At 45.9% G+C, this 15,774-nt stretch overlaps 1 long non-coding RNA gene across 1 annotated transcript in view; it reads right to left on the reverse strand.

Annotated features, from left to right (window-relative positions):
- The window catches only part of LOC144782790 (uncharacterized), a 60,931-nt gene extending 52,740 nt beyond the window's left edge, over positions 1 to 8,191 (reverse strand). Inside the window, exon 1 of the long non-coding RNA XR_013601264.1 lies at positions 7,930 to 8,191. This is a non-coding gene — a long non-coding RNA (uncharacterized LOC144782790). The remainder of the gene's footprint in view (positions 1 to 7,929) is intronic.
- Positions 8,192 to 15,774: the final 7,583 nt, after the last annotated feature.

A 15,774-nucleotide genomic window follows, 5' to 3' on the forward strand; every position in this document is an offset into this window, starting at 1 on the left:
GCAGCCATCTGCATGTTGAATGGTCGTCCTGAGGCAGGATGAGAGGGCGGAGCTGGTACTCTATCTGAAAGGTCCTAGGTCCTGTCCCCGCACAAATGGTTGCATACCTTTCTGCAGGCGCGGATGGTACAGGTAAAAGCAGTGGGGCAGGATGGAGGGTGGCGGGGAGGAAGTTGACAGACGCCGTGATAGGGATAATAAATAAAAAAATAAAACCACTTACCTTGCGCATCGGTGATGAGGCGAGAACAAAGTAGGTGGTTTTATTTATTTATTTTTCCTATCCTGTCGTCTGTCGACTACCCCCCTCCACCCGCCACCGCCCTGCCCTGCCCCAACGCTTACCGCTCTTACCTGTACCGGCCACACCTGACTCTCTGTAATGAGTCTGGGGCGAGGGCTAAAAAGGCCAGGTCTTGTGCACTTCAAAGCATCTCATTGAAGTCTCCTTACTTCAAAGGCCAACATGAGTGTAAGTACTGCACCTCTGACACCATGACTTAAGTACACTTATGGGTCTATGGACTTCTGCCAGGAAGAAGGAATGCTGTCAGAAGGGACTGCAAATTTGCTGAAACTGCTTTGCTGTGATGGCACGCTGCCTGCTGCGTCTTGCCTGGGAGTGAGACGGTCCGGACCTAACTCTCTACATCCTCCAAGAACTTTAGTGATTCCAAGGGCTTGCTGGCTTGCCTCCTCTTTTGAAGTCTCAGTGCCATTAAGGACTTCCTTCAACTTTGCTTCAGATGCTGGACTCTGCCAACTGTAAGTCCTGCCTTGCCAAGAGGTGCCAATCCAGTCCTGGGCCTTAGAAATGGGTTCTACAGCTGTTTTTCATCAAAACCCACGCATCGTCAACATCGCGATGATCGGAACTGACGCATTTCCTTAGACGTCGACCCAGCACCAAATCAAGGACATCCCTGCGCAGCTTGAGGATGACGCGGAACCCGACTGCAAGGTTTAACCACAATGCATTGCATTCATTGTAAGGGATTCAACGATGATGCGGGACTCCTTTGACATGTTGTAACACTGCTCTGTGTATTCTAAAATCAATTACCACAAGTAAAAGTATTGAGCTATAAATGAGTAATGGGTTACTCAAATGCTTGTATTTTTTAATATGCGCCAATTCTTATGTATTATGTTATCTGTGCTTTTATGGCTGTTTGTAATAGTCAAATAAAGATTTTGATGATGATGATGACGGGGGACTTGACTGCGAAGTTCGACGATGATGCGCTGCTTTTATCGTAAGGAGTTCGACAACGACTCTGAACTGATATCTTGTTCTCGCCGACAATGCATCCTCCGGAAAAGTATTGTTTTTACCATGACCTGCATTGCTCCTGTATCTGGCCTGCACTCCATCGTAGTCGGCCTGAACTTTCCAATTTATCCTGGTCAAGCGTGACCAGATGTCTCCGCTTTATGCTTTTAAGCACTATATTGCAGTTTAATCTTTAAAAATTCATATCTCATGCTCTACTAAATAGATGTTTGTAATTTCAGTCTTGTGTTAAACATAAAAATATTCTTTATTGTTCTAAACTGGTTTGAGTCTTTTTGTGGTGTTTTCACTGTGTTACTGTAAATAAAGTGTTGCACAAATACTTTACACCTTGCCTCTTAAGTTAAGCCTGCCTGCTCCATGCCAAGATACCAGAGGGTGAATACATTTCAATTTTTGCTGTGTATCTGACTTAGCCTGGCCAGGATTGTGGTTTCTACTTGGACAAGGTACATACTCTGCCAACTAGAAGCCCAATTTCTAAGAGCGCCATTTCAAATCCCACCCAGGGTGAAAGCTTAACTGCCAATGGTCTAAAACATTGGTTCTTGGCCTTTTCACTTCTGTGGACCTCTCTTTATCACACTGGGATCCGGAGGCCCCCTCAGAATTATTATTGGACTCCAAGGCCCACCACTGAGTCATTATGCTGTTTCTTATCAAACTGAATTAACAATACCTTCAATGGGGTTCTTATCTATCGTCCCCTCTGTACTAGGTCAACTTTTACTCAAATTGGCCAACTGTTCGAAACAAATGTTAACTACCCTAACTTCACCATTATGGCTGATTTCAATTTCCATATTGAGAGCCCTCTGGAGGAGGATTCAGTTAATCTCTGTGACTCCTTGGCAAGTCTAGGTCTAGCTCAACTGGTAAAAGATCCCACTCATTCAGCAGGCCATTTATTCCTCTGGCATGGCCCATTAAGAAATCTAACAATTACTGTCAAACTGCCCGCACGACCCATCGTTCATGGCATAAAATGAAATCCGATACCTTAAAAATCTCCTTTGCTCAATTGGTACCGGAGATTAATCTGGATCTGGATACTGCCCCTCCTATCTATAATCAATGGATTAATAACACTATCAATTCTCTTGCCCCAGATAAACCTTGCAAAAATCCCAGAGCTTCCCCATCAGAACCATGGTTTAATGACAAGCTGAGATCACAAAAACAAATTTGTTGTAGACAGGCAAGGAAATGGTGCACTAACTATGATCCCCTAGCCAAAGACTCATACAAACTGGCTATTTCAGTATACAAGGAGATGACTGTAAAAGCTAAATCTAGCTATTTTACATCTAAAACTCAGTCCTCTATATATTCATCTGAGGAATTCTTTGCTGTGGTAAAAAAACTAAGGCTCGTGATCCTAAAAATAACACCTCTGATCAAGCGATTTGTAATGCCTTAGCCTTGTGTTTTTACGTCCAAGGTTGAGACTGTCTACAACATGCTTTTGGCTAGCCCATTTCTCACCTCTTCTCCAGAAGTACAGGATATTAGATCTGAGCTATTCCTCCCAATTACACAATCTATCAGAACATTAACCTAGCTTCTCTTCCCAGCATGCCTGAAGGGTGTCTTCCAACAGACAATGCTGGTCTTTCGTCATTTTCCTTCTTATCCATAGCATCCGTTCAGACCCTAATTAGCCAGGTCAAGTCTGGCTCTCCACTTGACCCTTGTCTAGGCCTGGGTGGTAAATTCCGTTCCGCTCGTGGAATTTGCGGAATTTGGGTAATTTCGCAGAGAACGCGAAATTGCCCAAAATTCTGAGTTCCGCAACTTCGCGACATTTTTTGCTTGTTTGCGTTCTCAAAATGCATGTTCAGAGATATTTCCCCCCGAGCACGCAAACAGCAATTGCGAACAGGAAAAAAGCATCGCAAACAAGCAATTCCGCGTGTTCGCGGAATTTCTGCTTGGTCGCAGAGATTTTTTACCGTTTTGCGGAGATTTGCGTAAAGCGATTATGCAAATTCCGCCCACCCCTACCCTTGTCCCCCCACAATCCTTCCCCTTGTTCCTGAAACTATATCCAAATACCTCACAGAAAACTTAGATCAGATGTTTGAAAAAGGGTATTTCCCAAAAGAGTGGAAAAGAGCATCCACCCTCCCTCTTTTAATCTCCCTCTTTTAATAAAACCCACCTTAGATGCTAAAGATCCTAATAACTATTGCCCTATTTTACGTCTTCTCTTTTTGGCAAATATCGTAAAGAAGGCCATTAATATCAAGCTTTCTGCCTTCATCAATATCAATGGTCTACTGGATGACACCCAATTTGGCCTTAGAAGCCAACACGAAACACACAATGTTCCTACACCACCCTTATTTGTACACAACCTTAATTATAACGGTCGAACAACAGCTTCTTTAGTTGGACCAGGTATTTTTATTTATACCATTTGTTTAGGTCTCGCCTGTCGATGCGCATGCGCATCGAGCAAGCGAGACTATAGGGGCTCATCGACTCTTTATCTAACTTGCAAGGAATCGTGGCGATTCCTTGCAGTGCCCGTGACTTTTAAGCTCAATGCGCATGTGCATTGAGCTTAAAAGCGCGTGCACAGCCGCCCGCATTCCTCCGACACCTTTGAAGTGAAGCTTAGCTTCACTTCAAAGGCCCGGCTTCTTCACACCCACATGCCGCTCTGCCCCGCTCCGCCCCCTCCCCTGAGTCATCCTGCCTGCCCAGACTTCTCCTCCCCCCTACTTACATCCCGCTTTCACTTGTTTTTTTGACTCGACGTTCCCCCCGCCCCCTCCCGCCACGCAATGCCGAGAGCTTGTTGACAATGAAAACAGTTTTAGTGATAGTCCCGTGGCATTGTCGTGTGTAATCTGACACTGAACTTTACCGGACCAGAAAGTATGCTTGTCTTTCATTGCAGCTTTGCTTTTTCTGACTGCCTCGGCAAGCTCCCATCCTATCGTGGCTCCTATCTTTCTAACATGATTTGGCCATGCCAATCTGCCTCATTTGTTTGTAATAGGAAGGAGGGGTTTGGTGTATATACTGTGATATATAACGAAGGCATTTCTATTCCCGGCCGTACTTTTTTTTCTACTCCCCCCTAATTATTCACGGCCGCGTTGCCCAGAGCTGCCACTTCTCTTTTTTTGTGCACACCTTTTTTCTTTTTTTTTTTCTTCTTTTTGCTTGCATTTTTTATCACCTCTCTCTTTCCACTCACCATCTACCTCCCTCCGCGATCTTTCTCGCTCTCTCCCTCCCTGTCTCACCCCCTCTCTTCTTCTCCACCGAGTCCTCCCCTGCCCCCCCCTGCCCTCCCCACTGCCTCTTTTCACGCCGCTCTCTCTTCTCTTTCTCCCCTCCGTTATGTCACAGGTTGTTACCCGCGGAGTGAGACCGGCCGGGTGAGACCCGGTTGAATCAGCGTCTCTCGCCTGTCAGCCTCTCACCCCATCCCTCCCACCCCTCCGGTCCCTTCCCAGCTTCTCCCCGTCTCTCCCTTTCATCGTCCCCGCAGCATCTTCCCCATGGACCCCACACTTCCGGTCCGATTCCGCTCCACATCTACCTTTCCTCCCCTTCCTGCCCCCCTATTCCCTTTCAGTATTTCTCTTTTCATCCCCTCTCTTGCGTTCCCTCGTGCCGCCCTTCCACCCCCTCTCTCTCTTCCCACCTCTCCAATTATGCTTCTGCCACTGTTCTCCCTTCCTGTCTCGTCTTCTCTCCCTTCGCTTCTTCCCAGTCTTTCCCACCCTCTTTCCCTCCAGCTCCCATTTTACCATTATCTTTCTTCCTATCTTCCCCTCTCGCTCTCTTTCACTGCCCTTCCACTCTCTCTCATTTTCCTCTCTTACCATCTCTCTCTTCTCCGTTCCCGTGGACTCTTTATTTTTCCCCCCTCTTTATTCACTTTCCTTTTCCCATCCACCCCTGCTCTCTGCCACTCCTCTCTCCCATGCCACCAGCCTTGTGGAGTGCTGGTACGCTCCCATTCAATGTAATATTACACCTCTACTGAGAAATTAAGGTACTCTCCCTCATGAGTTCTAGAGTCGCAGGCACTGAGTACCGGACAGTACCTGTCCACTCATGTCACTATGCTCAACCGGAAGCTATATGGAAATGCACGTGCGTGTGTTCTTTCACATATGAAGAAGAGCTTTGGTGACTGTAGCGCCTCGCCTTCTTCTCGGTATCAACTTTAAAATGGGTGCAATATTGTGATTTCGCCTCTCTCTCTCCCCACCTCTCCACTGACGCTGCTTCTGCCACTGTTCTCCCTCCCTGTCTCGTCTTCTCTCCCTTCGCTTCTTCCCAGTCTTTCCCGCCCTCTTTCCCTCCAGCTCCAATTTTACCATTATCTTTCTTCCTATCTTCCCCTCTCGCTCTCTTTCACTGCCCTTCCACTCTCTCTCATTTTCCTCTCTTACCATCTCTCTCTTCTCCGTTCCCGTGCACTCTTTATTTTTCCCCCTCTTTATTCACTTTCCTTTTCCCATCCACCCCTGCATTCTGCCACTCCTCTCTCCCATGCCACCAGCCATGTTGAGTGCTGGTAAGCTTCCATTCAAAGTATTATTACACCTCTACTGAGAAATTAAGGTACTCTCCCTTATGAGTTCTAGAGTCGCAGGCACTGAGTACCGGACAGTACCTGTCCACTCATGTCACTATGCTCAACCGGAAGCTATATGGAAATGCACGTGCGTGTGTTCTTTCACATATGAAGCAGAGCTTTGGTGACTGTAGCGCCTCGCCTTCTTCTCGGTATCAACTTTAAAATGGGTGCAATATTGTGATTTCGTTATTTTGTGTTTAATGGCTGAAACAGAAATGTCGAAAACGGCAATGGATTAATGTGTACTACAGCGCACTTCGCCAACATAGTGGCATATATATTTTTTCGGTTTACACATTGTCATGTCCGTTGACAAGAATTTGACCGAAATTACAAAAACATACAGAGGGATTTGCATGCAGACCGCTTTCAAATTAACTCTTTCAACAGAGTGTTTATGATTTTCTACACATTTTTTTTAGCGTGAACTTGACCCGAATGCACTGGAGCAGTGTACAGGAGCACCAGTTACATTACACAAGGGCACACATTCATGTGTTTTTTTTGTTAAGTATCGAGACTTTAAGTGATTTGCCCAGAATCACAGGATGTTGAGCTGCGGAGAATCGAGCCTATCTCACCACTTCTAAAATCAGCACCGCTGGCCGTAAGCCCACATTTTCTGGCCATTTTCTACAAACTTTTTTTTGGGCCAGTGCACTATATCGAAATATTCCATTTCAGCAGACTTTGCACTTATCCTCCCATAGTAATCAAAAACGTAAATAAGTGTGATTAAAAACTCACTTCTACACTTTATATCAATGGTTTCCAGCCACCATAAATGATTGTCAATAAATGGCCGACATTGAGAATACAAAGATATTGTGTCTGGTGAACAAAGGGACTTTTTTGCCCCGTTTTTTCTAGGTGCCCTCACTCTATCTATCTATCTATCTATCTATCTCCCTCACTCTATCTCTCTATCGCCCTCACTCTATCTATCTATCGCCCTCACTCACCCTCACTCACCCTCACTCACCCTCACTCACCCTCACTCACCCTCACTCACCCTCACTCTCACTCACTCTCACTCACTCTCACTCACCCTCAACCCCTCACCCTCACTCACCCTCAACCCCTCACTCACCCTCACTCACCCTCACACAGTGCAATAGGTCTCGGAGCATTTGAGTTAGAGCTTTTAGAAATGTTTATGGCTTTTTTTTTTTTATTCTTTAGCATTGGCTACAGGAAACAAAAATGCTAAAGATTTACAAAAAAACCCATAAACAATTCTAAAAGCACTAACTCTAATGCTGCGAGACCTATTGCATTTCCAATGCTTGTTGTATTTTCTTTTGAAGACTTTTTTTTATAAGCTCATTAATGCAAAAAATGAGACAACTGTACATTCATATATTTACACTAATATACAATACAATGTACAAACATAAGTAGAACAATACATATATACACTAAATCAAATAACATTTGTAACATCATCCATCCCAAAAAGAAACCGTTAGACAAAACAAGACATTATATATTCATGTATTCTTGATTTCAGAGAATGAGGGACAAAGTCAAAGAACAAGGAGTGCAGTCAATAAAAGAAAACAATCTTTAAACCAGCTATTGCTAGTTTATACTGTAGATGACCATTTACTCCTTCGAATTTGCCGACGCGTTTCGAGACCAGGAAACCAGTTCCTGGAATCTCATCAGGGCTTTGTCATTTATCTACATGAGATGCAAAGAAGACAATAAAGTTTTATTTACAACGTTAAGGGCTCTTCTCCATTTTAGTTACACTAATTCAGTTTAAAATCTATCTGATTCTATACAAATCAACCTACTAGGTTGTTACAAGAAATGAGGGGCTGTAGGAAATGCTTCCTTTATTTAAAAAAGCGATGATTCATGAATTTGAATTTGCTCCGTATACGTAAATGAGCTTTTCAGATCATGCACTGACTCTCCAGTTTATATTCCACACACCAATCTATCGGGGAAAATGACGATCATTAGTCATTTAAGAGTTGTAAAGTGGACTTAGTTGGAAAAACCGACCGCATTTATGACATACCTTTCATTTAGTACTTGTAGTGAATGCGAGTCATTTTTCATTTGCACTTGGCAACTATCTACTTCACCTGGCGCTCTGCATCGATCTACTTCACCTGGCGCTCTGCATCGCGGAACTGTTTCAGAAAAATGCAGGGAGACATTTGTAACTTTTTTTGATCCCAGCACGAGTTATACTGTTGCCCAGCCATTTGTGAAAACATCAAAGGGCATGCCTGTATCGCTTTGCAGATTTCTTTAATCTTGTGTGTTTCAAGATCAAAACGGGCCCTATTGAAACAAGAATGATTATTTAGAAAGTGTTTCTCTTGCCCATTGCTAAAATACAAACAAACTAATCTCCGAGTTGAAGCAAAGAGGTTACCTTTTGCTTGAGTACCGCCACAGCCTAGATCCCGATAAAATCAAGATGGCGGCCGGTTGGTGTTTGCTCATTTGTTTTAAGTTAATGCATGGAGGAGTTGTGGGACATGTAGTCTCCGACTTGTGAAAAAATATATATGGGCGCAACAACACACAGCAAATAAAATCGTATGTGGTTGAAAAAGCGCTTCATAAATACAGTCGTTTGCATGGGCATCATTGTGTTTTATAAAAGCTTCATGTGGCAACATTATTTCTTACTCGAAAAACGCAACAAACTGGAGTGCTTTTGACTCCCCAGTTTCCCTGGAGGCATGGTGGAGCATTGTGGAGCACGTAGGTTCGATTTTATTAAAAAGTTGGTGTGGGGGAGAGAGAGTCATTTTTTGGCACAACCATGAATTTTCTTTTTAGAATTATAAATTTTCATATACTAGCGGCCAAGACACTTCATGAGAGAACAGAATTTACCAAAACATACTGTGGTTATCTTGCATGACAAGTGCCTATATGGGTACCGGAGTGCGTAGAATGCACTGGCACGGCAATGGTGCAATCGTGAGGCACAAGTTCAAGTTCAAGTTTAGCATTTGTATAGCGCACTAATTACCGAGAGGGTCTCAAGGCGCTTGAGGGGGGGGGGTAACTTTACTTATCGAATATCCAAGTTTTTAGTTGTTTTCTGAAGGAGAGGTGGTTCTGTGTAAGGCAGAGGTGGGTGGGGAGAGAATTCCAGGTTTTGGCCGCTAAGTAGGAGAAGGATCTTCCCCCCAAGGTGGATCTATGGATGCGTGGAATTGCGGCGAGGGCTTGATTGGACGATCGTAGTTGGCGGGTGGGGGTGTAAAAGGACAGGCGCGTGTTGAGGCATTCGGGTCCTAGGTCGTAGAGGGCTTTGTGTGCGTGGGTGAGGAGACGGAACGTTATTCTCTTGTTGATGGGGAGCCAGTGGAGGTCTTTCAGATGACCGGAAATGTGAGCTTGGCGGGGGATGTCTAGTATGAGTCTGGCTGAGGTGTTTTGGATGCGTTGGAGTTTTTTCTGTAGTTTGGCTGTGGTTCCGACATAAAGGGTGTTTCCGTAGTCCAGTCGGCTTTTGACAAGTGCGTGGGTGACCGTCTTTCTTGTTTTGGTGGGGATCCAACGGAAGATTTTTTTGAGCATACGTAGGATGTTGAAGCATAATGAAGAGACGGCGTTGACTTGTCTGGTCATCGAGAGGGAGGAGTCCAGGATGAAGCCCAGGTTACGTGCGTGGTCCGTAGGTATGGGTGCGTTTCCCACGGCTGGTGGCCACCATGATTCGTCCCAGGTGGAAGGGGATGATCCTAAGATGAGGACTTCCGTTTTGTCCGAGTTCAGTTTTAAACGGCTTTTCTTCATCCAATCGGCTACTTCTTTCATCCCTTCGTGTAGGTTGGTTTTGGCTGTGTTTGGGTCTTTGGTGAGGGAGAGGATCAGCTGGGTGTCGTCTGCGTAGGATATGATGTTGAGGTTGTGTTGGTGCGCGATGGATGCGAGGGGACTCATGTATACGTTGAAGAGGGTGGGACTGAGTGATGATCCTTGTGGTACGCCGCAGATGACTTCGGTGGCTTCTGATCTAAAAGGGGGAGGCGGACTCTCTGGGTTCTTCCGGCGAGGAATGAGATGATCCAGTCCAATGCTTTTCCTTGTATTCCGACGTTGTTGAGGCGTTGTATGAGGGTGCTATGACAAACTGTGTCGAAGGCTGCGGAGAGGTCGAGTAGGATGAGGGCAGCTGTTTCTCCGTTGTCCAGTAGTGTTCGAATGTCGTCTGTTGCTGCGATGAGGGCGGTCTCGGTGCTGTGTTTGGCTTGGAAGCCGGACTGTGAAGGGTCGAGGGATTTGTTGGATTCGAGGAAGGCGGCGAGCTGACTGTTGACGGCTTTCTCAATGACTTTGACAGGGAATGGGAGGAGCGAGATGGGGCGGTAGTTCTTAAGTTCAGTGGGGTCTGCTGTGGGTTTCTTCAGGAGGGCGCTGAGTTCGGCATGTTTCCAGCTTTCCGGGATGGTAGCGGAGTTGAGGGAGCAGTTGATGACGTCTCGGAGATGGGGTGCGATAATGGAGTCTGCTTTGTTGAAAATGTGGTGGGGACATGGGTCAGTTGGCGATCCTGAGTGGATGGAGTTCATCAGGCGGATGGTGTCTTCAGTGGTGATTGGGTTCCAGGCGCAAAGGTTGTTGGAGGGGGGTTTTAGTTCGGATGAGGGTGGGGTGGACTGGTCTCCGGACTGGTTTTCAAAGCTGTTATGTATGTCAGCGATTTTGTTGTGGAAGAATGAGGCTAGGGAGTCGCAGAGGTCTTGGGAGGGAGTGATGTCGTTGGTGCCGGCGGTGGGGTTGGTAAATTCTTTGACGATGTTGAATAGTTCCTTGCTGTTGTGGGCGTTGTTGTCGAGTCGATCCTTAAATGCTGATTTCTTGGTGGATCGGATCAGTTGGTGGTGTTTGCGGGTGGCGTTCTTGAAGGTGGCCAGGTTGTCAGTGGTTGGGTTTTTTCCCCCCGAAACGGGTTTTTTCTCCAGGCTTTTTCGAGGGTGCGACAGATCTTCTTGGATTTCTTAAGGTCATCGTTGAACCAGGGGGCTTTTTTTCTGCCTTGCTTGCTTTGATGTTTTTTCAAGGGTGCTAATTCGTCAGCGCTGTGGGTGATCCATTATGTGAGGTTGGTGGCTGCAAGGTTTGGGTCCGATGATTTTGCAGGAGGGTTTTGGTGAAGCGATGTGAAGAGCTGGTCGGTGGTAATTTTGTTCCAGTTTCTGCGGGGAATTGGTTGTGGGTGGTTGTGTGTTCCAGTCTTTTTGTAGTTGAAGTGAACGCAGCTGTGGTCTGTCCAATGGAGAGCTGTGGTGTGGTTAAAGGAGATGTGCTTGCTGGAGGTGAAGATTGGGTCGAGCGTGTGGCCGGCATAGTGGGTGGGGGTGTCAACAAGTTGTTTGAGTCCGAGATTGGCGAGGTTGTCCAGAAGGGTGGTGGTGTTGCTGTCGTTGTTCTTTTCCAGGTGGAAGTTGAGGTCTCCCAGTAGAATGTAGTCCTCGGAGGGAAGGGCATGTGGGCTGATGAATTCAGTGATGTCTTCGCTGAATTGTGTGCGGGGTCCTGGTGGCCTGTAGATGAGGGTGCCTCTGAGTGTGGTCTTGGGGTCGGTGTGGATCTGGAAGTGAAGGTGTTCGGCGGCTGCGAGGTGATCGTCGGAACTGGTCGTGATGCGGATGGTGTTCTTATGGACAATAGCGATGCCTCCTCCTGTTTGGTTGATGCGGTCTTTACGGATAATCTTGTAGCCGTCAGGGATGGCTATGGCGATGTCGGGCGTTGATGAGACGTTCATCCAGGTTTCAGTAAGAAAGGCGACGTCCGGCGATGTGGTGTCGAATAGGTTCCAGAGTTCAATGGCGTGTCTGTGGACCGAGCGGGTGTTGAGCAGGATGCACTTCAGGTGGTTAGTGTCGGAGCTCTGTTTGGAGTTAGTGGATTTGGTGTGGGTCTTGATGCAGTCGAACTTGCAGGAGTGGCAGGTGAAGGGTCCATGGGTGTGTCCTGGGGCAGCTTGGTAGCAGTTTGGTGGTCGGCCGGGGTTAAGGGCTGAGAGGGTAGCGGCGTCGTACGTTATGCGGGCGGAGTGGATTTTGCGGGGGCCAGGGGGTCTGGCGCTGGGCGCGGTACAGGCGCGGACGGGCGTAGACGGGCTTACCTTTGGCGCACCTTCGGCACGCATGGGGTGCGTCCGCTGCGCGTTGACGCTGCGTGCAAGAGTGACTGTCATAAGTGGAGAGTGGGGGGGCGGAGCGAGGGAGGAGCAGCTGGGAGGCGGGAGCAGGGTGGAGAGCCGGGCTGGGAGGCACAACAAACAACAAAATGGCAGCGAAATCAAAAGTGAAACACGACGAGACTGGGGCACAACCTGGCAATCGCAATGTAATGAGCAGTGGCACCGGTACAAACAGGCACAACAATTCAAGCAGGCAAAGCGATTAATGCACAAATGAGTAGCGACAATGAGCAGTCTAACAGTACAGCGCTACGATCAATCAATATGCCCAAATACTTGCAGTAAGCAGTGCGAGCGATGCGAGAGTGATTTCAAGCCAATGAGCAGTCTGGCAGTGTAGCAGTGTAGCGATACGATACCGATTTTAGTTCAGGGAGCAGCGTGAGGAGTGACCGCTTCTGAGTAATTCAGGACGGTCACAGCGCTTCCGAGAGTGGGTAGAGCCTTAACTTTAGTGGGAGGGAGGAGCAGCTGGGAGGCGGGAGCGGGGTGGAGAGCCGGGCTGGGAGGCAAACAAACAACAAAATGGCAGCGAAATCAAAAGTGAAACACGACGAGACTGGGGCACAACCTGGCAATCGCAATGTAATGAGCAGTGGCACCGGTACAAACAGGCACAACAATTCAAGCAGGCAAAGCGATTAATGCACAAATGAGTAGCGACAATGAGCAGTCTAACAGTACAGCGCTACGATCAATCAATATGCCCAAATACTTGCAGTAAGCAGTGCGAGCGATGCAAGAGTGATTTCAAGCCAATGAGCAGTCTGGCAGTGTAGCAGTGTAGCGCTACGATATCGATTTTAGTTCAGGGAGCAGCGTGAGGAGCGACCGCTTCTGAGTAATTCAGGGCGGTCACAGCGCTTCCGAGAGTGGGTAGAGCCTTAACTTTAGTGGGAGGGAGGAGCAGCTGGGAGGCGGGAGCGGGGTGGAGAGCCGGGCTGGGAGGCACAACAAACAACAAAATGGCAGCGAAATCAAAAGTGAAACACGACGAGACTGGGGCAGAACCTGGCAATCGCAATGTACTGAGCAGTGGCACCGGTACAAACAGGCACAACAATTCAAGCAGGCAAAGCGATTAATGCACAAATGAGTAGCGACAATGAGCAGTCTAACAGTACAGCGCTACGATCAATCAATATGCCCAAATACTTGCAGTAAGCAGTGCGAGCGATGCGAGAGTGATTTCAAGCCAATGAGCAGTCTGGCAGTGTAGCAGTGTAGCGCTACAATACCGATTTTAGTTCAGGGAGCAGCGTGAGGAGCGACCGCTTCTGAGTAATTCAGGACGGTCACAGCGCTTCCGAGTGTGGGTAGAGCCTTAACTTTAGTGGGAGGGAGGAGCAGCTGGGAGGCTGGAGCGGGGTGGAGAGCCAGGCTGGGAGGCACAACAAACAACAAAATGGCAGCGAAATCAAAAGTGAAACACGACGAGACTGGGGCACAACCTGGCAATCGCAATGTAATGAGCAGTGGCACCGGTACAAACAGGCACAACAATTCAAGCAGATTAAAGAAATCTGCAAAGCGATACAGGTATGCCCTTTGATGTTTTCACAAGTGACTGGGAAACAGTATAACTCGTGCTGGGATAAAAAAGTTACAAATGTCTCCCTGCATTTTTCTGAAACAGTTCTGCGATGCAGAACGCCGGGTGAAGTAGATAGTTGCCAAGTACAAATGAAAAATGACTCACATTCACTACAAGTACTAAATGAAAGGTATGTCATAAATGCGGTCGGTTTTTCCAACTAAGTCCACTTTACGACTCTTAAATGACTAATGATCGTCATTTTTCCCGATAGATTGGTGTGTGGAATATAAACTGGAGAGTCAGTGCATGATCTGAAAAGCACATTTACGTATACGGAGCAAATTTAAATTCATGAATCATTGCTTTTTTAAATAAAGGAAGCATTTCCTACAGCCCCTCATTTCTTGTAACAACCTGGTATGTTGATTTCTATAGATTCAGATAGATTTTAAACTGAATTAGTGTAACTAAAATCGAGAAGAGACCTTAACGTTGTAAATAAAACTTTATTGTCTTCTTTGCATCTCATGTAGATAAATGACAAAGCCCTGATGAGATTCCAGGAACTTGTTTCCTGGTCTCAAAACGCGTCGGCAAATTCGAAGGAGTAAATGGTCATCTACAGTATAAACTAGCAATAGCTGGTCTAAAGATTGTTTTCATTTATTGACTGCACTCCTTGTTCTTTGACTTTGTCCCTCATTCTCTGAAATTAAGTATATATGAATATATAATGTCTTGTTTTGTCTAAAGGTTTATTTTTGGGATGGATGATGTTAAAAATTGTATTTGATTTAGTGTATATATGTATTTTTCTACTTATGCTTGTCAATTGTATTGTATATTAGTGTAAATATATGAATGTACAGTTGTCTAATTTTTTTACATTAATGAGCTTATAAAAAAAAGTATTCAAAAGAAAATACAAAAACAAATGGTATAAATAAAAATACCTGGTCAAACTAAAGAAGCTGTTGCTCGACCGTTATAATTAAGATTGTGTATAAATAAGGGTGGTGTAGGCACATTGTGTGTTTCTTGTTATAAAAGGGTCCAGCCTACCCCATGCCCCTATGGGCCTAACTCCTTAGTTTTACAAAACTTAGAAGCCAACACACCAAATCACCCCTCATCAGTGCTTCAGAAAAAATGAGACAAACCTTATACGCAGGTGGGAATGCTGCCCTAATATTATTAGACCTCTCTGCAGTATTAGACACAGTGAACCACAGCATTTTTATAGACCGTTTATCCTCTTTAGGCATCAGGAGCAAGGCCCTTCAGTTTCTGAAGTCTTTTCTTTCAGACCGAGAGCAATTCATCACACTGGATGAGTTCAACTCCCCCTCTTTCTTCCTACGATGTGGGGTCCCACAGGGCTCATCATTGAGCCCCACGGTTTTCAATATGTATGTGTCACCCTTGGCTGATCTCATTAAATCATTTGGTATTGCATTAGTGTCCTACGTTGATGACACCCAGATTGTGGTGTTCGTGGCCAGTGGGCCAGTAATCTGACCAACTCTGCCTTCAAATTTCCCAACTGCATGTTGCAGACTGGGAAATGGATGTCCAAAATTACCTTAAACCAAACTGAGGTATTATTATTTGGTAGAAATACTTCTTTTTTGGTCTCCCAGATGGTGGCAGCAGGATTTCGGAACACCTCACATTCCTATTTCCATGGCCAAAAAACTAGAGGTTGTCTTTGACAGTAACCTTTTCTTTGAGGAGCACAGTAACACTATCATCTCTTTGTCTTTTTACATGGTAAAGACATTAAGGAAAATACTTCAGCTTATTTCATACAAGCTGCGGAAAGCGTAGTCTACACTCTCATTCTCATCTCAATAATAGATTGCTGCACTGTATTTTTCATCAATATCAAGAAAAGATGTCTATAAAAACTGCAAATTCTTCAGGACGCCGCCGCACAACTTCCCCTGGGAATTCCTACATTTTATTCTGCTTCCAGGGTCTAGTCCAGTTACACTGGCTGTCCATGAAAAAAGTATAGACTTCAAGGCCCTCTGCACCACCTTTAAGGAACGGCATGATGTGGGGCCTAAATATCTGAAACATTGTTTCCAATGGTATACTCCCAGTAGGTCACTTAGATCATCTTGAGCTCATGATGACCTAGTAAT

Source organism: Lissotriton helveticus, chromosome 9 (genome assembly GCF_964261635.1).
Source record: "Lissotriton helveticus chromosome 9, aLisHel1.1, whole genome shotgun sequence".
NCBI classification, from domain to species: Eukaryota; Metazoa; Chordata; class Amphibia; order Caudata; family Salamandridae; genus Lissotriton; species Lissotriton helveticus.